General features: G+C 39.0%; 1 protein-coding gene across 22 annotated transcripts in view; it reads left to right on the top strand.

Annotated features, from left to right (window-relative positions):
- Nucleotides 1-26,878, top strand: part of ZNF385B (zinc finger protein 385B) — a 383,440-nt gene that overhangs the window by 216,513 nt on the left and 140,049 nt on the right. The window contains exon 1 of one of the 22 annotated variants that reach the window (XM_070241371.1): nt 258-366. The exons of 20 other annotated variants lie outside the window; for them this stretch is intronic. The gene's annotated coding sequence lies outside the window, so the exon portion shown is untranslated. Of the gene's footprint in view, nt 1-257; nt 367-26,878 lie in introns of those variants that run through there. One more of the 22 variants, XM_070241364.1, reaches the window with a different exon arrangement.

Below are 26,878 nucleotides of genomic sequence, written 5' to 3'. Positions count from 1 at the left end.
GTGTTGCTGCTGTTAAATTTGAAACGGTGTCTTCAGAATATCCAGAGTTCCTAATACTAAATTTAAAGTAACTGGGTTCACTGGGTCTTTTGCAGGTTTTGTTGTTTTTGTTTTTGTATTCCATTTTTTTTCTCTCAGTACTTTTGATACCCAAGGAAAAGTTATGGCTTAGCTAGAAGTTCTGGCATTGGGAATGACCTTGTCCTTGTTTTGAAGTATCTGACAAATAAAAATAAAAATTCCTCCTGCAAAACCCTGGTCAGTTGCTGCTGCTGGTCCCCGGGCAGGCTGGCTGTCGGGATGCCGAGCATTACTGCGGCTGTAATCACCAAGGCATCTGCCAGAGAGCTCAGAGCTGAAAACTAGGTAGGAAAGTCTGTATTATATCTAATAATAGCTCTGGACATTTTCCTGAAATGCTAGCCAGCAACTCCAAGGCTTGACAGGCGCAGCATACTGTAACTAAAGCAAGTACGTTGTTCTCACCCTTGCTGGTGAGTGTGCTATAGCACTGACCAAAATAAGAGCTAGAAATCATTTGCTACCACTTTATGTTTTCACTTGTAGTACTCTTGGATTCCTGCCAAGAGTGGCCAGCTATATTTATATAGATGTCCTGGGTTTTTTTAATCCACAAACAGCTTCTTATAAACTATAGACTCTTATCGATTCTACCAGTGAAGAGTCTGGATAAGAGAAAAATTATATCTGACCCTATTACTCTCATGACACATAGGGATTCCTTTCAAGACAATGCAAAATTATGATGCTTTTGAGTTCATGTGGAGGGTTTAGTGAAGAATTTGTGATGAGCATAGAAAGCATTGACTTCTGTCTGTGTGCACTGGGGTCACCTGAGGATGTGGCCAGAGAGTCAAAGGATAGCTCCATAAATCCTCAAGGAGCAGGGAAAAGTTTCTACACAGGAAGGTTAAAATGTTTTGCTTAATAGTTAGGAAAGAAAAGACTGAGCAGGGGGGTGATGAATCTCTCGGGACAGAGAATGACTGTGAAGCCAATGAAGCTTAAACTTCAGGCTCCTCCCTTGTGTAGGCCCTCTCAAGGCCCTGGGAGGGTCTGAGGAGTGTGTTCAACCCGGGGTGTTTTTGTAATATTTGCTAAAGTAAGGTATTTTAACTGCAATTAGTTAAGACCACTGTTTCTTTCTGCTCCAACTTGTCCTCCACCTCACTTTTCCTCATGCTGAGTGGAATTGGAGATAGCTTGGGGTATAGAGGACAAAGGGGTGGAGCTATATTTACTCAGAGTTTAGTGGGCTCTATACGGGGTCCACAATCGCTTCTGTGTATAATTAAGTTATTGTCAGCCATGCCAGGGAAGGAATGGCTTCTGGGTCCTATACATACTCAACGGATTCACCCAGCAGGGTCAGAGGCTACGTTGTGTTATTAATGTGTCCTACAGTCCCCAGCCCTGGAAGCATATAGGCAGTAGAGGAGAAACCATGACTGAAATGTACAGAGCCAGAAGCTAATGCGTGTAAACGTATAGCTGGATGGTTTAGTTCTAATTGATACCTAGTCACAATACAATTTCTCTCCTATCAAAAACATGCTAAATAATATACTGGTGTGTAGAATTATAAACGTATCGTACCTTTTTCCATTTTTTAAGGGCAGTTGATTAAAATAGAATTTATCAAAATTCCTGAGTAAGGCACAAATCATAGTAGTCCTACAGATGAGAGTATGTTTTTGTGTTAAGTTTTTAAATACCCCAACTATTGAAAATGAAAAGAAAGTTTGGTCAATCAAACTAGAGAAGAGACTGAATTATCTTTCTGATGTCTCTATAGAATGATAATCACAAAATCATTATCATAGGGAAAGGTGATCAAAGAGTACACAACCAAAAAATGTAGGAGTAAATTAATAAAAATATGTTATTTTTCATATTTTGTGATTTTCGTGGGGTTTTTTTTAGCTTTTTTGCATTTATAATTCGCAGTGATTTTTTTTCCCTCAACCTAAATATTCGCTTTCGTGTCTAATTTTGTATTTGTAACTTCATATTCATTTTCCCAAACAGAGGCCCCTCCCAATTGTTTAGACTTCAGGTCCTACAAAATCTGGATCTGCCCAGTCCTCTGCTAATGTGTGAAGCGTGTGTACAGTGTAGTCTTGTGTGGCTAGTCATTCATTCATATGCTTGAAGCAATCAATAATGAGTTAGGAGATGGTAAAGATTATATTGTATACATTTAACCTGATGGATCCTGTTATAAGATGGCAAATTTTGTTCTATGAAGTAAAATTTGAGATGCTGGCTGCCAGTTCTTCACACTTCATCTGTATCCTGTGAGTGTTCAGAGTATTCAGGTCGAGAATCTCTCCTGCGTGAGACAATCAGTTTAAATAGTGGGCAGACCCACTCCCCACAGCAAGAAATCAGGCTCCTCAGAAAAATGTCTATTTCTAGGACTGGGGCAGGAAATGTACAAGAGCCTGGAATAAACCAGAAAGCAAGGAAGCGATCAAAAACTACTGGTGTCATGTTGAAAAGATTAAAAAGCCAATTTGAAAGAATAAAAATAAAATTATGACTGAAATTTATTGAAACATCAAATATATTAAAGTCTGTGAGTGCATAATGATAGGAAAAAGTAAAACCCCAAATCCTCTTTGATCACTTTTGAAGGATATGAGGGCATAAACTCATTCAAAACACTGGTTGATAAAGGGAAAGAAATACACATTTATCCTGCCTTTCCTGACAAACTGTAATTCAGGTTAACCAAATAGTTGATAAGAAAAATGTCTGCTTTATGAAAGAATTCCAGCCAATACATGCAGAAAGAATGAAAGAACTAAGCGATCACTGTTTTGCAACCCCTAGTGAAATAATAAATCTAGGAAATGATCATCAACACTGCCCAAACCATTTGGTGAAATGTCGATGGGGCATCTTTATAAGAGATAGATTAGGCTGGGACACCAAAACTCACTAATTGCAAAAATAGAGACAACAGGCATTATGTATCTTCTAATGTGATGCCGTAGCAGAGACACAATCGCACCCACGAAATATACTTGGCAAAAAAGGAGAACACAAACCCGTTCAAACCTCTAGGTCTAACTATCAATTTTCAAGAAATACAGAAGAGAGGAACATGTTATATGATACCATGGAATCAGAAAAATCCAAAATATAAGACATTCCACAGGACAAATGACTCAATTTCTTCTACAAATAATGGTAAGAGAAAAAATGGGAGGATAAGACCATAAAAATTTTAATTAATTAACCTCTTAAGATAAACTAAAATTTAAGAGACATTTCATCGAAATATAAGATGTGGACTTTGGTTCTTGATTGAACAAAGCAACTTTGTAGGAGACAGCTTTGAGGCAATCTGGGAAAGTTGAACATGGACAGACTATTAGATGATATTAAGGAATACTGTTAATTTTAAAGTGTGGTAATGGTATTATAATGTTTTAAAAGGAGCTTGTCTCTTAGAGATACAAAGTGACATATTTACAAATAAAATGATATACTATCTGAGATTTGTTTAAAAATAATCTAGCTGGGGAGAAAAAAGTGTTTGGGAAGTATAAATGAAATAAGGTTGGCATATGTCAATAATTATTAAATCTGAATGATGGAGACCTGGGGACTTATCTTATTGCAACTACTTTTAGACAACTCTAAAGTTTTTTTTAATGGTAGGCAAAGGTGCGTAGGAAGTAAATGTGGGGAACATACTGAAAGATACTATACGTCTACTCTTATTATTTGTTTTCGAAAATAAAAAAAAATTGACCAATAAAAACAACCAATCGTGACATTTGTGAAATATTAAATACAAACGTTATAGGTGGCTGTGTGCTGGTCAACGACTTTCCAAAGAGAAAGCCCTGATTTGTCGTGTTTGCCATTTGCACTGTATATATAGTCCCACTATTGATGTGCCATCACTGAATGTGGAGTTGGGATGAGATGTGCTCCCTCAGCTCTCGCGAGACTGTTCGCTCTGCTGCAGCCCACTGCTGGGAGAGAAAACAGAGAAGCGTTAGTTTCTGGAGTCGGACTCTCAGTGAGATCCCAGCTCTAACATCCACTGTCTGTCCTTGATCAGCTTACTTTTTCTGAGCCTTAGCTTCCGCTCTGTGAAATAGAGATAAAAATTCCTACTACATTAAGATGTGAGGATTAAATGAGATCACAGGTGTAATGGACCTAGTATGGTTCCAGTTACATAGTGAGCGATCTGTCATGCTAATATCCTTTCTTCTCTTCAAGTTAAAAAGAAGAGAGAACTCTTGGTTTGGAGTGATTTCAAAGTTTCAAAAGAAAGGAATGAAGCTGATCATCTTTTCAGAGGGCTTCCTGCCCAGAATTTCTATAATTAGTTAAAATTGCACGTTTCAGGCCCAGTGTCACAAACCTGCCAGAAGCTCACCAAGCTCTAATTTGGTCGGATATTAATAGGTAGGCTGGGAAGTTAATGTGATCTGATTGTGGCTAGAACAGAAGTATCTGTTAAAGGTAGGGATTTCTGTCCAATGTGATCCAGCACTGCAAATACACGATAAGAATTAAGTATTATCCTAGAGTTGACATGGTAAAAAGCCTATAACTTACTTAATCTTCTAGGGGATCTTAAGACCCAGGTGAGATGTTTCTGGCATGAATAAGCCTAAGGGTTATGTTGGCAAATTGGAGATGTTTCCATTCACAATTTTGACTATTGTTTGAGCAGTTATTAATAATAGTAACATTTTACTTTCCAAATTCTTTATTTAAGTTGGGTGATTAACCGTGATGTCAGTTAATGAAAGAGGGTTTTTTTTCGTTTGGATCCTGAACAATTTATTTTTTCTCTGTAGAAATCTAAGATTAAGGTCATCACTGATTAGTCAGTAGTGATGCAGTTTTCAGAATTACTGAATTATATGCACATATAAAAATCTTCTTTAAGTTCATTATAACCAAGGCTAGAGAGAAGCTGAATTATAAGTCAAGCCCATATTTAGAACCTGGAGACACTAATACTAAAGGCATTAGAAATTTGATTTGCGTGTGTGGGTTGATGTGTTCCTACTGGGAATACAACGTGGGGACGTGTTTTCGTCCCTGAGGGAGAATTGCATGAATCATAACTCTACATATTTTGCATTTCTGAGCAAATACTTATGAGATAAGAAGCAGTATGCTGTATCATCCAACTGAAGTTGACTCAATCTCCTTTGATCTTTAAAAGAATAATTTTCCTTCAGAAAATTAAAACATTTGCCCCTTGAAAATTTGAACTTCCTTTTTCTTTAAAACAATGCTATTTATACTAAATTGAATTTAACAGGTCATAATAAGAATGTTTTAAGAAATAAAGTGGAACAAAATGGAGTAGAAAATGGGCTGTCGCACAGAAAGGATTGATAGTGTTTTCTGAAACATGTTTCAGTTGTGTGAGTGTGTGGACATTCTAAGTTGTGAAGTCAAATTTATTTCTTACTGTCACAGTAAAAAAAAAACTTAAAATTTTAAAATGTTTTAAAATGTGTAATAAAAAAGTCCCTGAAAATAAAATAACTCTCCCTTTTGTGGTACATATCAAAATGATAGCTAGATTAGCAATCTTGAAATGTTGTTGTTGTTTTAAACAAACTCATCCTGGATTTAGAGGGGCCTGGGGAAAGTCTGAGTCTGCCTAGGCCTCACTGGGGACAGCAGAGATCAATAAGGAGGGGGGAGTTGCATTCTTGGGGGACATGGTTGTGGAGATGACCTTCTGTTTTAATTTCTTCCTCTCTTAAGCAGGAAGGATACTACTACTTGGCCTGTCCATATACACACACGCACATCTATATGTGTGTATATCTATATAATTTCTTATAGTATAGTATATTTATTATATTGTATTCTTATGTAGCAGCCCTATTATCTCAATTAGATCCCAAGATTCCTGAGGTCAGGAGCTTTGCCTTAGGCTCTGTTATCTTCTCAGCCGTCACATGCCTTGCACACATAGTAGTATATGCTTACTAAGTAATTACTGTTAATAGTGATAATGGCTAAAGTCCACCCTAACATACTATTTGGCCACATTTTTAATGCTTATATATTTATTCATATTCTACCTTTCACAAAAGGTTTGCTGCAGCTTATAGCATGAATAAATCACAAAATAATGGCTGAATTAAAATGAAAGAACCAAAATATATGTATAAATACACACATTTGTACATGTATATTTATACACATAAACACATCTATCGTAAAGATAAGTAAGGCTAGAGGAAAAAAATACAAATACTTAGGCAATAAGATCCTTCATAGTTCTTTCTTTGAGTCTCATTATTGCATCTTAACTTCCCAGTAGGCAAAGGCAAAAGGCATATATGTCAGTTACAAATTCTTATTATTAAAGAGAAGAAACACCTTCTGGGAAAGCAAAGGTTTCTTTGTATACATGAGTATGTGGCTAAAAGGCATTTCTCACGTGAAGTTTCTTTTTTTTTAAATCAAGGTAATATGGTTTATAACATTATATAAACTTCAGGTATGCATAATTATATTTCAGTTTCTATACAGACTACATCATGTTCACCACCCAAAGTCTAACTGCCGTCTGTCACTGTACACATGTGCCCTTTTACTCCTTTCACCCCCCTCCCTCCCCACTTCCTTTCTGGTAACCACTAATTTATTCTCTATATCTATGTGTTTGTTTGTTGTTATGGCTTTTTATCTTCTACATATGAGTGAAATCATACAGTACTTGACTTTCTCCATCTGATTTATTTCACTTAGCATAATGCCCTCAAGGTCCATTCATGTTGTCACACATGGTAAGGTTCTGTCTTTTTTGTGGCTGAGTAGTATTCCATTACATATATGTGTGTGTGTGTGTGTGTGTGTGTGTGTGTGTGTGTGCGTATACTGCATCTTCTTTATCCATTCATCCATTGAGGGACACTTAGGTTGTTTCCAAGCCTTGGCTGTTGTGAATAATGCTGCAATGAACATAGGGGTGCAAATATCCTTTCAAAATAGTGTTTTGATGTTCTTTGGATAAATACCCAGAAGTGGAATGGCTGGATCATATGGTAGTTCTATTCTTAATTTTTTGAGGAATCTCTACACTGTTTTCCATAGTGGCTGCAACAATTTAAGTTCCCACCAGTAGTGCACGAGGGTTCCCTTTCATCCACATCTTCTCCAACCCTTGTTATTTCTTGTCTTTTTAAAAATAGCCATCCTGATGGGCATGAAGTGATATCTCAGTGTAGTTCTGATTTTCATTTCCCTAACAATTAGTGATGTTGAACATCTTTTCATGTGCCTGTTGGCCATCTGTATATCTTCTTTGGAAAAATGTCTGTTCAGATCCTTTGCCCATTTTTTTTAATTGAGTTGTTCATTTTTGTGTTGTTGAGTTCACATGAAGTTTCATTAGGAAGGAATGACCATCTGAACCAGAAAATATCGACACCACCACTCCTGAAGAAACTGTGGTGATGGATTTTATTTCTGTTACTTTCGCCCCTCCATAAAGGCTGAAGTCTTTATGAAGGCAAAAGTAAATCTGTAAGAAGACAGAAAACTATGGTCCAATAAGGTAATTTTTTGCTTGTTCTAAAGATATCACTTAGAATATTTGGAAGAAATTGTTTAAACAATCCTCCCCAAATATCACCTGTCTCAACCAGATTTTTAACTAAACTGGACGGTAGAGGGTGTAAGATTATATTCCCCGGCAAGGACCTAGATGGCAGGCATTTAGGAATGTTGGTTGGAAACAAATCCATTTGCTTTAGAAAAGTTTTGATTAGGGAATAAGTCAATATTCTTTGATGGAAATTGGCAACTTTACAAAATTTCCTATCTGATGAGCCATTCCACCTCCACACAAAGATGGGTTACTCTGTGACAAATGTTTTGAAGTCTTGAATTCACAGTATCATTCCAGAACAGTTTCAAAATATAGGGGAATAATTTTTGCCTATACTTTTAATGTGTTTTTTCTCTATTTTACTGCTAATCAATTACCAGCTTTTGTTCAATCTAGTAGTACTATTCTTGTTTTGTTAGGCTTTGTGTATGTCAGAGGGTCCTATTAGTCTTCATGCTAAAATCAATAAGCGATTTGGGAGTGAACTGGAAAGACAGAGGATCCAATGTTTGGGGCACCAAACCAGAACCATCAGAATGTTCAGGTCCTTATGAAACGTCCTCTTCATGCAGTGGTAGAAGAACCACTTCTACAAGGTGAAAATTCGTAGTACGCAGTATCCCAGGTAGAGATGGGCCACAAAAATGGCAGTAAGAAGGGAGGATCCAGACGCCTCTGGGAGGAATCACTGTAGGAGGCCTGTGATTAAACACAGGTGATGGGATGGAGGGTGTTGGACTGGGGCCTCAGACTAGGTTGGGGCAGCAGAAGAATGACAAATACCTAGAGAAAAGGAAGGATCAGGTGAATTTTACTCTTCACTTACTCGGAGGGAAAGTAGATTCTTAAAAATGAGAGGCGGAGAGAGTCAGGGAGAGATGAGGAAATAGAAGATCCTTGAGCTGATTTTAGTGAAGCTAAGAGAGGTCATCTTCAGGAAAGCATAGAAAACACTACCAGGCGGCCATTTATTTTTAAAATATGGTTGCATATGAAAGCCCATTTAGAAGAAAGCAGAAGTTATCTAATTTGGGGGAGGAATCTAACAACTGTTTTGAGAAATAAATTTTTTGACTTTATTTTGTAATAATCAAGGAGTTTAGTTGCTAGCGGTAAAAGTGACTGGCTGTTTACAGCAGAAAAGAAATTTGTTGAAAAGGCATGGGGAGCTCAAAGAACCACCAGGTAGCTAGTTTCAGGACATTGGAAGAAGCTAGAAACAGAGCCTAGATTCATGCCATGGAATCCATCTGGTGAAAGCAGAGCTACTGGTGCTGCTTAAGCACTGGGCACCAGAGCTGCACCCAACCGCTGGACACCCTGCTGGACCCACCTGCTCCTGGAGATTGGATGTAGCTGCTGCTCCTGCTACTGTCTCCAAAGTGGCTTCTCCCCTGTTCCTGCCTCTTGACATCGCTAGTCTAAGATGTGGAGGTGAGGAGCAGGGAGGGGAGGTGGGATATGTCTGATCGGCTGAGTCTAAGCCATGTGTTCATGTCTTAGCCTCAAGGAAGTTTAGAAAATGAGCATTTGGCAATCTTGGCTCTGTCGTAGTCCATTTGGGCTGCTAAAACAGAAATACTGTAGACTGGGTGGCTTATAAACAACCGAAATTTCTTTCTCAATGTTCTGGAGGCTGGAAGTCTGAGATCAAGGCGCAAACATTGGCAGGGTTCTGGAGAGAGCTCTCTTCTGGGTTGCAGACAGCCAGCTTCTTGTATCCTCACATGGTAGAGAGCAGAGAGAGGAAGCAAGCTCTCCTGTGGTCTTTTCAAGGACTCTCATCCCATTCATGAGGATTCTACTGTCATGATCTCTTCTAATCCTGATTACTTCCCAAAGGCCTCATCTAGTAATACCGTCACGCTGAGGGGTAGGGTTTTAGCATATGAATTTTGGAGGAACACAAACATTCAGTCCATAACAGGCTTTTCAAGTGACGAGTGGTCTTTGCTTCCCACCAAGACGAGTAAGATGTGAATTCGTCAGAGAGATATAAGGTTGAGATTCTGGGCACCCCTTGCCCCCTTAAAAAGTTTAGTGGACTGTCCACTAAACTTTCCTGTCAAACTTTTATCTACTCTTGAGTTCTTGAATGGTTTTGAAGCTAAATTCTCAGGGCACCCTACAAAAGACAATCCAACGAGTCTTCATTTTCTGTTCCAGTTTAAATGATGAAATTCAAACCTGCCCGGAGCCATTGCCTGTCTGAAGATCTAGCAAGCCTGTGCATCACTTCTTAGTGTTGAGCGCCAACATTTTAAGTTTTCACGTCAAATTCATTCTGTTGTTGGTGCTTATATTTTAAATGGAATTATTGAACATAAATCTAAATGTTTGGGATTTTACCATGTGTATGCCTTCTGAGGGCTCCCAGGAAAGCCTCTGTAATGATAGTAGTGCACAAAGTGGCCCTGGCAGGAGCCAGCTGTGTAGACATGTCCCTCTCTTCACTGCTCTGCCAGCCACCTCAGTACCAGACTATAGGCCAGTCTCCTTTCTGTCTCTTGCTGGTTGATGATGCCATTTACAGAGGATCATGCCAGCCCACACTCGGTGCGGCAGTTGTACAAGTGGGAACACGGAAAGATTATCCAACTGGGTTGTGATTAAAAATTCTTATTCTTATATATGTAGCTTAAAATGATACCAGATTCTGAAAATGCAAACTAGGAACATAAATCATTCCTCTAAGGTTCTAAAATATAGAGTTGGAACCAAAATAACTTTTATAACCCTTGCTGGGAGGGTGCTCTCCCAAGCCATTCTAGCTAAACTTAGAAAATAAGGTTTATTTTTAACTTTAGTACCTCTCTGAGTTATTCCAGGAAGGTTTTCTTAGGGATTTTTCAGTGTTATTAAATGCCACAGGCAGAGTATGTGCTGCAAAAAGCTGGATTTCATCTGCATATCCTTGAAGATAAATCCAGGAAACTCCATGGGCTTATTGTTTATACCAGCCCAAGCCAGGCTGAAAGATGTCAGGGTGATGATGCATCCGATGGTGATGACCCTGAACAAGTTCCGGGCCTGGGCTGCTATATTACATTTTTATTAATAGTTGCACGTCTTGAGATCTGATTCATTCCTAGCCATGGGTCTTTGAGCCCTCACTAATTTGCATAAGTGCTCAGAACCATGCTAATTTTTTCATTTTATTTCAGCATATTTTGTGTTAAGAGAAAACAAGCACATAGATTTTTTTTTTTTTTTTTTTTTTTTTTTTTTTTTTATTTTTTTTAAAGATTTTATTTTTTCCTTTTTCTCCCCAAAGCCCCCCGGTACATAGTTGTGTATTCTTCGTTGTGGGTTCTTCTAGTTGTGGCATGTGGGACGCTGCCTCAGCGTGGTCTGATGAGCAGTGCCTTGTCCGCGCCCAGGATTCGAACTAACGAAACACTGGGCCGCCTGCAGCGGAGCGCGCGAACTTAACCACTCGGCCATGGGGCCAGCCCCCAAGCACATAGATTTTTTATAAGCAAATGTTGGCTCAACTGATGAGCTGTAACTTGTAGCTGGAAAGTTACAGCTTAGTATAATAGTGGAGAAACTAAAATTCCTGACAATTCAGCGGCTTCAGTCTTTCTCATGTATAACTTTATAGTTTCTGTAAGATTCAGAGAAGCTAAACTCATGTCGTTTTCTTAAATTGAGAGGAACATTTATCTCAAAGCAAATCTTCCTAACATTTTCATCAGTGGCTTAAAAGAAGATGGTAGATTTTCATTTTATTTCTAAAGTGATTCTTGGATTTTCAGGTTGCACTGAAAAGTGATATGGAGCGTATGAATTGGAAGTAATCCATTGTCTCCAAAAGTCAATCCCAAAGGGAAACTGAGGAACAAAACTCCACATGGAGCCCTGTTCCTTGGCTGCCCTTTCCCCTGAACCTGCTATAGCTTCGTTCCTCCTTGTTGGAAGGAAGGTCAGGAGAGAGGGAACTGGCAGTCGTGTGATGGAACCAGCTCTCACTGGTTTGGGAGAGCCGATTGTGTGCATCTCTTCCCAAACTGACATTGAGTGTCATGTTGATAGCTTAAAATCAGCCGTGGTGGGAATATTTACCCCATAGAAGTTGGCAGTGCTATAAACCAGGGCTCCCTCTCCCCTGAGAGTAGGTTGTTAACATTTACTAGCATTCCACTGGTGACCTGCTCTTGAAAGGAACACTGTGTCTCACAACCTTACCGTTATTATCACTTCCTGATTCTGACTTGTCAGTGTAGGTAAGATTTCTAAAGACCTTGATTATAATCTACCTTATCCAAACCTTTGTGTACTAAAGATATGTAGACTTGAAATAATATGTTCTCTATTTGAAAGTTATTCAGGATGCATTTGTTTCCTCTGTAATTTTGCCTTGTTAGATTTCTCAAAGCATTGTTAGTTATCTTTTACCCCCTCCCCTTTTTTTTACCCCATTCTCTATTATCCTGTCTTGATTACTTAGTCTTCTCAGTGTTGACTTTAACATTTTATAAAGAAGTATTCATATGCACACTGCCTGGTTAGTATGATCCAAGGCATCAAAGAGTACTAAAGGATCAACATCATGCCAGAGAAAATAAGGCTCAGTACCTAGTCTCAAGCAACATAAAATCTAGGGAGAAAATCAGACACGTACACAACTAAGACTGATGTAGAGCATATAGTGAAAGATGGTATTAGAAAAGTAAAGAGGGGCTGGCCCAGTGGCGCAGCAGTTAAGCGTGAATTCCGCTTCTCGGTGGCCCGGGGTTCATCGGTTCAGATCCAGGGTGCGGACAAGGCACCACTTGACAAGCCATGCTGTGGTAGGCGTCCCATGTATAAAATAGAGGAAGATGGGCATGGATGTTAGCTCAGGGCCAGTCTTCCTCAGCAAAAAGAGGAAGATTGGCAGTAGTTAGCTCAGGGCTGATCTTCCTCAAAAAAAAAAAAGTAAAGAAAAATGCAAGCTGGACCACACAGATGAAATTATTTCTGACTGCAGAAATTAGAGAAGGTTCATGCAGACAGAGCCTTCTCAACTACGTCTTAAAGAATCGGTGTGCATATCAAGCTCAACTCTATTTATAGTTTTTATGAATAGATGACTATAAAGTTCATGTTAAAATAGTTTGTGAGTTAATTCATACTGTTTGCTGAACTACCAAAATTAGCTTATCGTCATGGGAGTCAGGAAAACTGAACAAAAATAAGATTTGAGCATCATAAATATATGGAATTGTTACTGGGTTCAGCAGATGCCGGTGCAGAAGATGTGTTCTGCTCATCCTTGTGCCCTCCATAGGTTATACTCAGAGCACTGTTTATAGAAGGTTCTTAACAAACGCTTCCAGTTACTGAGGGCCAATTCTGTGTTAGGCACTTTACATATATAATATCATCAGAGACAAAACCCAGAAAAGTAAGAAAATTGATTTTATTTGGGCTATTGGAGTAGGGAGAGCACCCCAGATCCAAATATCAGAGTGTGTCTCTACAGAATGGTTTTGCAATAGTCATGAAAGACTAAGGAAGGAGTAGACAAGTTCCAAATGGGGGATTTCTAGTGGGGATTTTGCAACAGGGAAAATCTCACATGAACAGGAAATGTTTATTTCTCTGTCTCGGTAGTTTCAAGGGGAAAGCAGTTCTAATCTTAGCTAATCACTCATGAGACACAGAACAGGAAGTTGGATGACTAGTTAATATCTAAACCTCGCAGTTAACTCTAAAATATACTATTATCAGCATTCTTTTTTTAAATTCTTTTCTAAAACTCAGAAACTGACATGCAGAGACGTTGAAAGACTTGCCAAGGCCACTAGCTGGTAAATAACAGAATTGGAATTTCATCCCATGTCTTTCTGGTTCCAACTCTCTTTTTATTATGCTGCAAATACCCACACTGTGCTGAATGAATGCTTTAATAGTAATTTTTTGTTTGTTTTTGTTTTTTTTGTGAGGAAGATTGGCCCTGAGCTAATATCTGTTGCCAATCTTCCTCTTTTTGCTTGAAGAAGATGGTCCCTCAGCTAACATCTGTGCCAGTCTTCCTCCATTCTGTATGTGGGACAGCACCACAGCATGGCTTGTTGACCAGTGCACAGGTCCATACCCGGGATCCAAATCCACAAACCTCAGCCACAGTAGCAGAGTATGCAAATCTAAATACTACACCACCCGACCGGCCCCAACAGTAATTTTTATGGTTAATGGAACTTTATTTTCTATATATATATTTTCATACACACTACCTAGTTTGGACAGAATAGGCTTCAAAGAACCAAGTCTAAATGTTTAGAATTGATAGAAATCTGTTCACAGACTGGTTTATAATAAGTGTGCCTTCTTCCCCATAAATAAATCTAGCTTTCAAGTGAATGAATAGCGAAAAACTTGGGATTGTATCCCAGTGTCTTCATATTTAGTGATTTGCTCTTGCTGTTAATCGATAAGGTATCAGTGTTGCTTTTTAACCTCTGCTCTGTGGGGGCCATAGAGATTTGCAAGAGGTGCTTCGAGATCCTCACAGAGGTTCTTGGCTGGATGGGGAGAACAGGCCAGAAATCAGGCAAAGCTTGGTTACCCAGCTTCTGCCAGAGCTTTTGAGTACACAGGTTGAACATCAAAGTAAAAAAAAAGGTTACTAGAGAAGGTAGTAAAAACGTAAACACCACGATCTAATAGAATAAATCATTCCCATAAAACAAATGCAGAATGTACTTTGCTCTTGGAAGCCTGTGAGCCCCTGAGTTTATTGGCTGCTGCCAGCTTCACGAGGACCCTTGCTGTGCTTTCGATCCTCAGAGCAATGCAGTGTTAAGATGCACCCGACAGGTTCATCCGCGCAGCGGGGGACTCTAACCTGGCTGGCCTGAACCATTTGGCATCTATTCCACACTCAAATTATTGTGGTAATTATGAGTGTGAGGTGATAATCTGTGGTTGAGTTTTGTCTTGGGGCTCAGTCATCCAGTTCTTTTTTCTTTTTTAATTATGTCTTACTTTTATAATATTGTGTTAGTAAACAGACCAGGTGCTGTCTCACAGTAGCTGCATAATATGTTCTCTGAACGTGGAAGCAGAAATTAAGCACAATACGAAAGCAACTACCCTCTGGCTCTGCTACCTTCTTAAGCATGGTAATTGCGCTTGTTCTAAGTGGAACAGAAGAGAGAACAGGTTACTTTTGGGATCTGGGGGCCGCTGAAGCCAAGATATTTAGAGGTGTTCAGTCACTGCCGGAAATGGGAGTGTGGATGCTGTCCTGCTTCCCCTTGGTCTCTCATTCAAGGATAACCTGTTGTCTGCCACCTCCTGCATCCTTTGCCGAGAACCTTAGGCAATGAAAGGAGATGCTATCATTAGCTTTGATTCCCTGTAATTTGCTGGTTTTAGGGGAAGAGGGCTGTGGTCAGAGGAAGATGGCAAAATGAAAAACAAGACAAATCGGCCAGAAGATACTAGAAAATAATGGAAAATGAAGTAAAAGAACTATGAAATGTATTTACCCACTGGAAAGCAAAGCAAGTGAATTATTTGTATGAGTGAAAGTTTCTAAAGACAGGCATTTTGGAGACATCGAATCCTAGAAAACTGTGTTTTGAAAGAAGTTACGGACATGGATAGAGAGGGAACGGAGTGATGTTCAGGCCAGAGGAAGCTACGAGTGTAAAAGCCGAAAGTAGGGATGAACCATGGACACTGACCGTAGAAAGGTATGTGGGGATGAGAAATAAGTAGGCGAAAATACAGAGGTTGGGATCAGTAGAGCTAAATTTTACATTTTGCTGCTAAGATTATAATCATTGGTAAACTAGTAATCAGTTTTTCTAGGGCAACAGAAATTTCTTTGATTCTTTGATGAGGTTCTCTGAAATTTACTGGGAATGGGAACAAACAGTTTCTCCGGCTGGAATTGGCAAATCTGAGTAATAATAAGCAGGAGAAGAAAAGAGAGAGAAAGAGAAACAGAGAAAAGAGTGACTGGAGGGCTCCTAGCATACCTAACACTGGTTTTCCTTCCCTTTTAGGGAAACCAAGTTCTCAAGATTCTCACAAATCGGTTCTCTAAGAGAGTAGTTCTCCGAATGAGGTTCCTGAGCCGGCAGCATCAGCGTCACCTGGGGACTTGTTACAAACGGCAATTCTCAGGCCTCATCCTAGGCCAACTGAATGAGAAACTCGGAGGTGGGGCCCAGCAGCCTGTATTTTAATAAGCCCTTGTCTTAGTCCAGTTGGGCTGCTGTAACAAAGACACCATAAACTGGGTGGCTTTTAAACAACAGAAATTTATTTCTCACAATTCTGGAGGCTGGGAAGTCTAAGGTCACTGGTAGATTTCGTGTCTGACGAGGGCCCACTTCCTCATCGACTGTAACCTCCCGAGGCGGAGGGGCAGAGGGAGCGCTGGGGGGTCTCCTTTATAAGGGTACCAATCCCATTCATGAGGGCCCTGCCACCATGACCTAACCACCTCCTGAAGGCCCCACCTCCTAATACCATCACTTAGGGGCTAGGATTTCAAAATATGAGTTTGGGGGGGACACAGCATTCAATCTCTAGCAGCCCTCCAGGTGATTCTCATGCATGGAAAAATCTGAAAAACTGCTGCCTTAAAGTATTTGTTTTCAATATAAAAGTGTCCAGAAGTAGAAAGTTGATAAATCTTTCTCCTAAGCTCCTTTTCTCGATGCTTTACAATTTTCTGATTAAATCAGGAGGAAAAATCCCAATTAGGTGCTAAGCCTTTGACACATACAAATCTCTCTTTGAAAAGAGAAGTGTAGCTGGGTACCTACAAACAGCAGCTGCAGGAGCACCCCGCGGGGCTGCAGCAGGCACAGCATCGGTCCCTCCCCTGGATGTACAAACCCAGGAATGATTTTTTTCAAAAATCCTTTCTTAATCTGAGACTCGGATGTGTTCTATTTGATAGAGCCTCAGAAGCCCAAATCATTAATTATGTCCAAGATGAAAAAAGAAAAACAAGTGATGATGCTGAACTTTAGATCTAAGAGAATTTAGCAAAGCTTTTTTAAATGCACAGAAGTAAATGGCAGTTGCAATGTTTGGGGGTCAAAGAAATATGGTAAAGGTAACTGACATCACACTAAAAGGGGAGAAGTGGAAAAATGAAAGCATTGGTCACTGGATGGACAAAGGGCTAAGATACGGCTTTTTGTCAAGAGGAGGGAAAGTGAGAGTCGTGGCAGGGACAAGAGTCAGAGGAGAGGGGTGGGAGGCCAGGTGAGGCAGAAGAGTTACTATCCATGAAGAGGGACATCTTCCACCTAGAATTATGGCCAGTTTTTTTAAGCATTACAATAAAAATGGATTGATTGATTAGTATATGCTCCTACAGAAAATAGAGCTAAGGATAGCCATAAAACATAGTGTCATAAATATCCATAAAAGATAGATGTCCTTGTATTACTGATAGCTAATGGTTTGAGTTGCCACTATGTGCGAAGCACTGTAGTATGTAATCTCATTTGATTCTCACAGCAACCCTATGAAATAGACACTATTATTACTCTTTCTGCTTGAGAGATGAGGAAACTGAGGCTTTAGGGAGAGAGATACACAAATAGTAATAAGGCCTCTAGGATTTGAACTCAGGCAATCCTACTCCAGAATCTAAGCTCCTCACCACTCTGACATTAGTAATAGAAGGAAAATACGTAAATCCCTCAAGTTCTCAGAACTTCAAGACAATTTAATGCTATTCAGTCTGCTTTTACCCTTTTAAAATGATTTCCTTGTTATTTTCTGATTATAAACGTAATATATGATCCTTGCATCCAACTCAGAAAATTCAAAAGTATATAGAAAATAAATATAATTCTTGGTCCCATCACCCAGAGATAACTGATGTTAATATGAGTTATACTTTATTCTATGGTTATCATACTTGGTGCCTCAGAACTGCCTGGAGTGCCCTTTAAGAGGCAGTCAGCACTGACCCAAACACTCTAGTTCACTAGGTGTGAGTGGAGTCAAGGCTTATGAATTTTTAGTGAGTACCTCTCTATGGTACTATATATAGTTGAAGCTCAGTTCTGAAAACGCTGTTCTATACCTTAAATCTTCAATTATCCCTATGTAGACCATTCTGTACTCAGTTTATCTCTGGATTCTAGAGTACCTTAATATTTCTCATCAAAACCATCTTTTAGAGACAGGAAGATATCCAATAGAGAAGTGGTTCTCAAACTTTAGCATGCATCACAATTGCCTGGAGGACTTGTTAAATCAGCCTGCAGAGTTTCTGACTTAATGAGCCTGGGATGGGGCCTCTATTAGGGTTCTCCAGAGAAACAGAACCAATGGGATATACATAGATCTATATGAGGAGATCTATTATAGGAATTGGCTCACATGGTTATGGAGGCTACGAAGTCCCACAATCTGCCATCTGCAAGTTGGAGACCCAGGAAAGCTGGTTGGATAATTCAGTCCAGGTCTGAAGGCCTGAGAATCTCCACAGTGTCTGAGGGCAGGAGAAGATGAACATCTCAGCTCAAGAGGAGAGAGAGAATTCACCCCTCCTCTATCTTTTGCTCTATTTGGGCCTTCAGTGGACTGGCCTATGCCTGCCCACTTTGGTCAGGGCACATCTTCTTTCCTCAGTCTGCTGATTCAAATGCTAATCTCTTCTGGAAACACCCTCACAGATACACTCAGAAATAGTGTTTTACCAGCTAACTAGGCGGGTAAACCACCACAGAGCCCCCAAATTTGCATTTCTAATAAGTTCCAGGGTGATGTAGATACTGCTATTACAGGGACCACACTTTGGGAACCACTGTAATAGGGAGTACTTCCAAATGAGAATTCCGGCTGGAAACTCTTCTTGTAGTCTTTGGAAATTCCATCAAATTCAAAGACAAGAGCTTGACCTTGATGCTGTCATCTAGAAAAAATTTCAGTGACATATAGTAGCATAGTTACTATCAGCCCTTCAACAGGAACTCTTTATGTGAAAACACTATTCAACTGTTTCTGTGTCTCTATAATAGTAAAAGTGTAACAAGAAAAGAATACCTGCTGACACTGTCAGCTAAAAAGTCTTAAATGTCCAAATGATTGTTGGTAGCAATGGAAGGGACAGTAGGACAAGGTCAGTTATATCCAATAACAGACATAACACCTATCACAAAAGTCTAACGTGTAACATCTCTTAAGTAGGACGAATACCAGAGGAGGATGTTGATGCCACTGGCAGTTTTTATGAATTATACATGATGCACTATTTTAAAATTCAGCAGAAAACTGCCATTTACCCTCTATAATAAAAGGTATTATATGAAAAATGAAGTTCTGGATGAGTAAACATGAGATGCTACCAATATAATGGATCTTAAGCACGCTTCCCTTTGTTCTCTAGCACCTGACAGAAGACAACCAGGCTTTTAAAGGGAAGGTTGGCCTCTGGAAACCTAACAGAAGCTTTCCTGAACCAGACACCTCAGTACTATCCAACAGTGCTTCCAAACCAGCAGCCAACTTCTGAAATGTAACTCTTACATTTAATTGGCTTTTGGCCTTTAACCCTTGATGCTGGGGGACTATAAATGCCTAGCTGTATTTGGCATTCAGCATTGCCTTAGTCCATTCAGGCTGCTATAACAGAATACCATAGACTGGGTAGCTTATAAATAACAGAAATTTATTTCTCATGGTTCTGGAAGCCAGAAAGTCCAAGATCAAGGTGCCAGCAGATTTGGTGTCTGGTAAGAGCCAGCTTTCTAGATGGCTATCTTTTTGCTATAACCTCGCATGACAGAAGGGGCAAGGGATCTCTCTGGGGTCCCTTTAATAAGGGTACTAATCCCATTCATGGGGACTCCACCCTCATAACCTAATCACCTCCCAAACCCACCGCATCATGCCATTACCTTGGAGGTTAGGAAATCAACATACACATGTTGGAGGGATAGAAACATTCAATCAACTGCAAGCATTCATTTACCAGTCACCAGAAATACAGAAAACCCACTGCCAGACAGTGTAATTCACCCTATAATTTTGAATGTCCGAATTAGAAATTTTCATCAATACTGGGAGTTACTGAAGTCATCTGGAGAATTTATTCATTTATTATTCAGTCAACAAATACCTACTGAGCACTTCCTATGTTCCAAGCTCTGTTCTAGATTCAGGGAAAAGAACAGTGAAATATCTGTTTATAGATAAAGCTGTCTATCTATCTATCTATCTATCTATCTATCTATCTATCTATCTAGGCAAAGTCTTGACCCTCTAGGAGCTTACATTGTAGTGATGATGAGTTCTGTCTTACTCTGTCTTCTAGAACCTTCCTATGTAAAGGATCAACAGTATGGGTTGACTTGGAAAGTTGTTAGAAATGTAGCATCTCAGGGTTCATCCTAGATCTGCTGACACAGAATCTGTATTTTATTTTACAAGATCCCCAAGTGATTTGTACCCACATTAAAATTTGAGAATTGCTGCTCTAGAAAACAGAGCCTGAGGCAAGGATTAAAGTTCTGATTTTATTTGCGAATGCAAACCCAGGAGAGTACAAATAAGGGGAAAAGGGAAGTCAGGCAAAGGAAGTTGCAAAGCAAAGAGATCTGTGCTGGCTACCAAGTCAGAATGAATCTGCAAGGGACACAGCAGCTCTCTCGGCAGGTGGGTTTGCTGGGCGTGTGGGACTCCTTCTCCAGGCAGTTTGCAAGGAAGACTCACACCTGGCTCCTGCTGATTCCTGCTTTCTGCTGATTGAGGTTCACACCTGCGGCAGGTGCCGCCCCTGCAGTTCTGGGTTGCAGTGTCCACGTCTGAAAGCGGAGGAGTGGATGCAGATCAAGAAAGAGAAAAAGAAGGGAGCAGTTAAGTGTTTCTGAGAAGACACACAAAGTTCGTGTCTCAAAACACTATATATGGAAAATTCCATCCAGATAAGTTCATAGAAGTGAATGGAAATGGCATTTATTTGTCAGTCACCAGGTACACAGAAACTCCTCTGCCAGACAAGGTAATTCACCCCATCATTTTGAATGTTAAATTTTGTCATCATGACTAGGAGTTACTGAAGTTTTCTTTTAACATTCACAAGTCACTCCCTGACTCTTTGATTGATGACTTACATCTCCTTTGAGAGCACTCAGGATTTCCACGTAGCTATTATTTTATTAGTTCCTCCCAATCCCTAGATTTCTAACCCTTCTTCTGCACATTTATTGATACCTGTGGTGTATTTATCAACACCTCCTGACCCTCAAATATTCAAATCCATCCTTTCATCCAATATACTGGCCTATACCACATGGTACACATCTCAGCTTTGACATCATTGTGCCCACATCCTTGTCTTTGGACAAGCCAGAAACCAAGTCCACATAGAACCAAACAATCTGGGTCAGTAAATCTAGATAGCAAAAGGTAAGAAGTATCAAAGAAATCACAGGTCCCAGAGTGAGATGGATCCGAGACCCAGCAGATACCACTACACGTACTGTCCCAGGTGTGTGCCCTCCAAAATGCTCCCAGCAGGAGAAATTCTCATTTGGGTCATCCAGACCTCACTCTGTCTGGAACCCATGGAAATTATGAAAATGTGACCAGTATCGAAATGTCATAAGTAGTTATCCCCAAGCAATGGAAATATAAATTTTCATTTTTATTTTTATCACTTCCTGTGCTTTTCAAAATTTCTGTGATAAAGTTATACTGCTTTTATAATGAGAAAGAAACTCTTCAATTATTTTTATAAAATAATGTATTTTGTCAAGGCGACTCTTTTAAGAATAGAATAACGAAAAGCCAGAATGACATGGCAGCCATTAAATATGAAATTATTTGCATATTTTATAGACACTCAATAAATCTTCCTAAACTGCAGTCTAGAGTTTAGAAAACTCTAGATTTCCACAGCTTCCAAAGCCTCAAGGAGAAAGTCTTTTTCCCAGAGCAAAAGAGAAGAAATGTATGAAGAATCAGAAAGCAGAAATTGTGCTTTCTGAAGGCAATGCTGTGCTGCCGAATGTCTAATGAGGCATTTCAAAAATGTCGGTAGCTCCCGTGTACCAGTGAAGCAAGACACTGTCCTGTCCAGTCCCGCAGTAATGAGAAGGGCCTTTACAAATGTCAGTGTGGGGTGGTGGCCAGCCCTAAACTCTAGACACCTTTTAGGGGTTTGCTCAGTGTCTCAGGGTACTCGTAACCTTTTTAATTTTTCTCTGAACAAGGAGAGTCCTTTTCAACTTCGCACAACTGGCGGAAACGTTTTGCACTATTTGATCAACTCTAATCAGCATGCCAGAGGTAATTTTGTATAAATGTTAACAGATACGGTTGGTTTATTCCTACGAATTTGTTGACTACCAGCTACTACTTATATTTCCTGTGCTATTACAAAAAAGTAATTGTGTCTATTCTGACTTGCGAAATAATGGCTCCTTGCTTTCCGAAGGTGGTTTGCAAATCAGTTCAGCGTTCCTTGGTACGGAAAAGCACTCCTCACTAGATATTAACGTTCAGAAGATTTCCTGGGTCTCGGGCTAACATCCCTGTGAGGAAGAAGGAAAATTTGATTTTCTCGTTGTATTTGCTGCCCTGGTTTCCTCTAATACCGTTGATGTTTGCTAGCTAGAACCAGTTAGTTCATTTGAGAATATTACACTTGAGGACGTGAATTCTTAATGGCCATTGGATTCTCTGTCGTTATTAAGGTCATCTGATGTTTGAAAATAAATGCATTTTAAGGGATAAGAATTCCTGACTGTTCACTTTTCATGTTGAACTGAATCACTTGGTAAGTATCACCCTAGGTGCCTGCCGGCACACATAGTTTACAAGCATTGGGACCTGCTGTCGCCCTGTTTGTTAGACAGTGGGCTATGTGTTCACTTTGGTAATACAAGGTGAGTGACTGCTTTCAGCTCCCACCTTCATGACTAACTATCCAGAAATACACTTCAAATCCAAGACCACGTCTTGGTCTCCTTCACTTTAAAAAAAAAAAAAAAGACTGCTTATTAACAATTGGTGATTCTAATGAAATTTTCAGTTGTTTCATGCTTAGAAAATGATTCTTCAATTGATAGATAACTTGGGTTAGTTTATAAACCAAAGCATGTGACACAGATGAATTAGCACAGGAAGCAGTGTGTCTTAAGGTCTTCTTTTAATCAGAAAGTAGACATCCCAGAAAGAAGAATCATAAAGTGTTTCTACTCGGCCTAAGAGTGGTAGGTAAAGTGGCATGTGGTGGAATTAAAAGATTGGTAGATTTACAAAGAAAACCCATTACTAACATTTAACATGTCAAAATACAGCGTATTTTAAAAAATCATACTGTGTGTTTTAAACATGCTTCTATTAGGCCCTTGAAATCTTTGAGATGGGGAAAGGGGCTTTGTTATCTGAAAGATATAAGATACACTGTTTCAACAGATATGCAGCCAGAAACAAAATAACATCATATGAGTACTTCTTAAAATATGCAATATGGAAAACAAATCACTTCACAATTATGTACCTTGTATGAGAAGAAAATACTTATTATTCCCTTGTGCTTCTGAACATGAAATGTTTTTGGATTCAGTTAAAAAGTGTGTGTAGGCACAGTTACATTTTACATTTTAAATGTTATAGTACTCTCTGGAAATATAGTTTGAGACATTTCCTCCAGAAACCACTTTGACAGGATGGCATTTATAAGCAGGCAAGAAAGTTTCCTCAAAAACAATCTTGCTGTTTCACTTTGCAACAAATTAAAATCCCCATAGAATAAGCCCTACAGGATAGTTATGAATATTTACAAGAAATAAAAATAGTTACCTCAGAAAAACTTCTCTAGATTTAAGACCTACTGGTATATTATTTGCATCTGAATTTATATAATGAACAGAATTCAATAAAGATTGCCCATATAAATATTTTTAAATTGTAGGAAAGGTTGATGGAAATTCTGGGTTCAAACTACAATTATCTTTTGTGAATTAATGTAGAAGTTCTAGAGAATAGGACAATTATTGGGACAGAATTATTTTTATTGTTATTTCTTGTCAGTTCCACCCCTTCTTGAGATCACTTCTTTTTCCTGCTCATCCTTAGCCCTTTCTTAGGTTCCACTTTCTAAAAATTTTACTTCTGGGGCCGGCCCGGTGGCTCAGAGGTTAAGTTTGCACGTTCCGCTTCAGCAGCCCAGGGTTTGCCGGTTCTGATCCCAGGTGCGGACATGAGGCCTCTTGGCAAAAGCCATGCAGTGGTAAGCATCCCATATACAAAGTAGAGGAAGATGGGCATGGATGTTAGCTCAGGACCAGTCTTCCTCAGCAAAAAGAGAGGGATTGGCAGCAGATGTTAGCTCAGGGCTAATCTTCCTCAAAAAAAGTTTTTTTACTTCTTTTTTATAGTCTGCGCTACACTTTTAGGGTTGGTTTTTTGTCAGTTTTTTTTTTTTTTTTTTTTTGGTTTGCTTTTTGGCAATTTTTCCAGTTGGCTTTTAAACTTACTGAGAGTAGAGTCTCTGGGAACTCACTTTGCTCTCTCCCACGGTGCCAATCCTTAGAGAAGGCTTTTGATAAAAGTGTTCTAAATGGACTTGGCTTTAAAACGGATCACATATTACCACACAGGCGTTTTCTGAAGGGAGACTTGTGTTTAACTTCCAATAAATATTGGTGTATGAGGTAGCATTTTTTTAACTCTCCTATAAATAGAGAATTATTGTAGTTCATGTGGGGAGGGAGTGTGGTGGAAGTAAAGGACCCAGAAGAAGAACTGAATTTTAATCACAGCTCCATCAGGGACTAGCCTTCTGGGCTTTTCAAGTCACTAGGCACTGTCAACCTCTCTTTACAGGGGTCAAGTGGAGATACCGTTTACTTGGCCTGCTGCATAGAATTGTGGCTACAATCACATGAAATAATGTATGAGAGAGCACTCCGAGTAGTAGAGAGTACCATAAAAATGCACACTATGATTATACTGTGTCTTTACCGTGATACGCTGAACATTAGAAAATAATATTGTTTATTCCAAGGTCCTTGGCCATTGAGGTGTCATTGGGATTGAAAAGAATTATTTTGAAAATTTGAGATCCTGGAAATCCCATTTTAGAAGATCCAGGCTTTACCAAGGCTTATACTCTGTACCAGACTCCAACACAACCAACCTATCATTTTGGGCTGCCTTGAAAGATTGTACTACCACCAGCTAACAGGTATTGAGTGTGTGTACTTTACTAAGCACGAGGCACACGGTCTCATTTAATCCTCCATACGGCCCTACAAAGGTGGGCAGCATTATTATCCTGACTTTGTAGGTGAGGAAATTGTGGCTTGGATAGATGAATGTGTCTAAGGCCATACAGATCAAAAGGGCAGAGCCAGACTTGAATCCACATTTGTCTAACTCCAGCACCAAAGCTCATTTCTTCTTTCCTGTCCTGGCAATACGACTAGCTAAGGCCCAATCAATTTTCTAGAAATGCAGACCTTTGAGGAAGAAAATTAAGTAGTAAGAATCACATTGTTTAATCTCAAATTGGTTTGAAGATACCTGTGGAATCAGGTTGATCTTTAGAGGTAGTTAAGGAAAACATTAGCATCTTTGCACATAAAGAATTTTTAAAATACTCATGGACAATGAGAGATAAATATCAAAGCATACTTCCTTAACGAGCTGTTGGTTAAGACATGCCTGTTGGCAATGCATGAATTTTCCAAATATGTAATTCACGTTATAATGTCAGGATTTTGTTCTCTGATGTAACATTTGAATTATGATAACTTCCATTTTAAAAAGTATTATTGCTCCAGTTGAAAAATCATACTGGTTTCCCAGACTCTCATTTTTTGGCAATATATATGATATTTTATCTTTAAAAATTGCAGGGTAATTACCCTTGTAGAAGGCAAAAAAAAAAGTTCACATATTTATAACTAGATGAGCTAATAGAGAAACAAACTTAGAAATATTTAAAAATGCAATTCCAATTTGGCAGTCTTACGTGATTTGCTGAGTAGAGTGTTTATAATTATTGTAACACTTTTAAAAAAGAAAAGAAAGCTTGCATGTTGTACTTTGGTTAATGAGACTCTGAACCTATAATTTTTCAGTGTCTTAAAAATAAGCTCATAAAAATAGTCTGATCTTAATTGCGCATTTTATTAGTGGACAGTTGCAGCTCTTCTCAGGGTATTTTCTAATGAAGTATCATACAGTTTATAGAATAAAATAACTACTTCTAGAAGGAGTCTAAGCAATAAGCCAGTGGTCAATAATCCTGAAAGTCCTGATATACCATACGGTTGTTATATTCCTTCTTTGTGGTAGAATCTACTATAAAGGAGGCATTTAATTTCATTTGATGCTACAGACGTTACGTGCCTCTCTCATCAATGTGATGAGAATTGTGGGTTAATCACTAAGTAGTAAAAATGAAGTCATTTTGATCCTGCCCAGGAAATCTCCTTCTTGCTGATTCTTTGGGTCTTGTCATAGTAAAAGGTACAGCAGATCACAGCTTTAAATGGAGGAAGAGAGAATGAAAAAGCAAATTGTCCTATGGCATATTTGGGGGAAAAGATGTTTAAAAACTGAAACTTTCTCTTTTGATCATGACATTTTAATGTAACAATATCACCAGCTCTGTTGATTCTAAGGGACCTTTTAACTATTGACTTCAAGGAATATTTGCAATGGGTGTATTACAGTTCAAACAAAATTTCAAGTAACTCGCAAATATGCTCATCGGTCATAACTGTGTCCCAGATTCAAGTGGTAAATGTGAGTTTTAAAGTAGAAAATTCTTCAGATCACTTGGGCACAAGACAAAATTAGTTTTTTATATCAGGTTCTATTTTTTACACAATGCCAGAGCTATAAAAAAATAGAATCAGCAACACAAAACTGCCAAACTGTTACCATACTTAGATGTAGAAACTTTTTACAGGTTACTGTTATGTTAAAAGTCAGAAAAATTGTTTACTCTGTACCTGTTATCCAGTTCCATAAGGCATTAAAGTGACAATCTTAGATTATAACCAAAAATTTTATACATAAAATTAATATTTTATTATTGCTTTGAGATATTTTCAGAATTTGCTTAGGAACTTCAAAATCTCTTGCTTTACCTAGCCCAAAACTCTTACTCCTCCTCCCTCAGCATAAAGTTTTCAAATGAGCTGGCAGCATCCCCAAAGCTAGATGCACTTTCTAGATGTTGCTGAAGAAATATACCCAGAGTCCCTAATGCTTTCAAAGGATTGCAAGAATATGCGGTTTTGTCTTGCATAT

Source organism: Equus caballus, chromosome 18 (genome assembly GCF_041296265.1).
Source record: "Equus caballus isolate H_3958 breed thoroughbred chromosome 18, TB-T2T, whole genome shotgun sequence".
Classification (NCBI taxonomy): Eukaryota; Metazoa; Chordata; class Mammalia; order Perissodactyla; family Equidae; genus Equus; species Equus caballus.
This window is presented reverse-complemented; position numbering and strand designations above follow the sequence as displayed.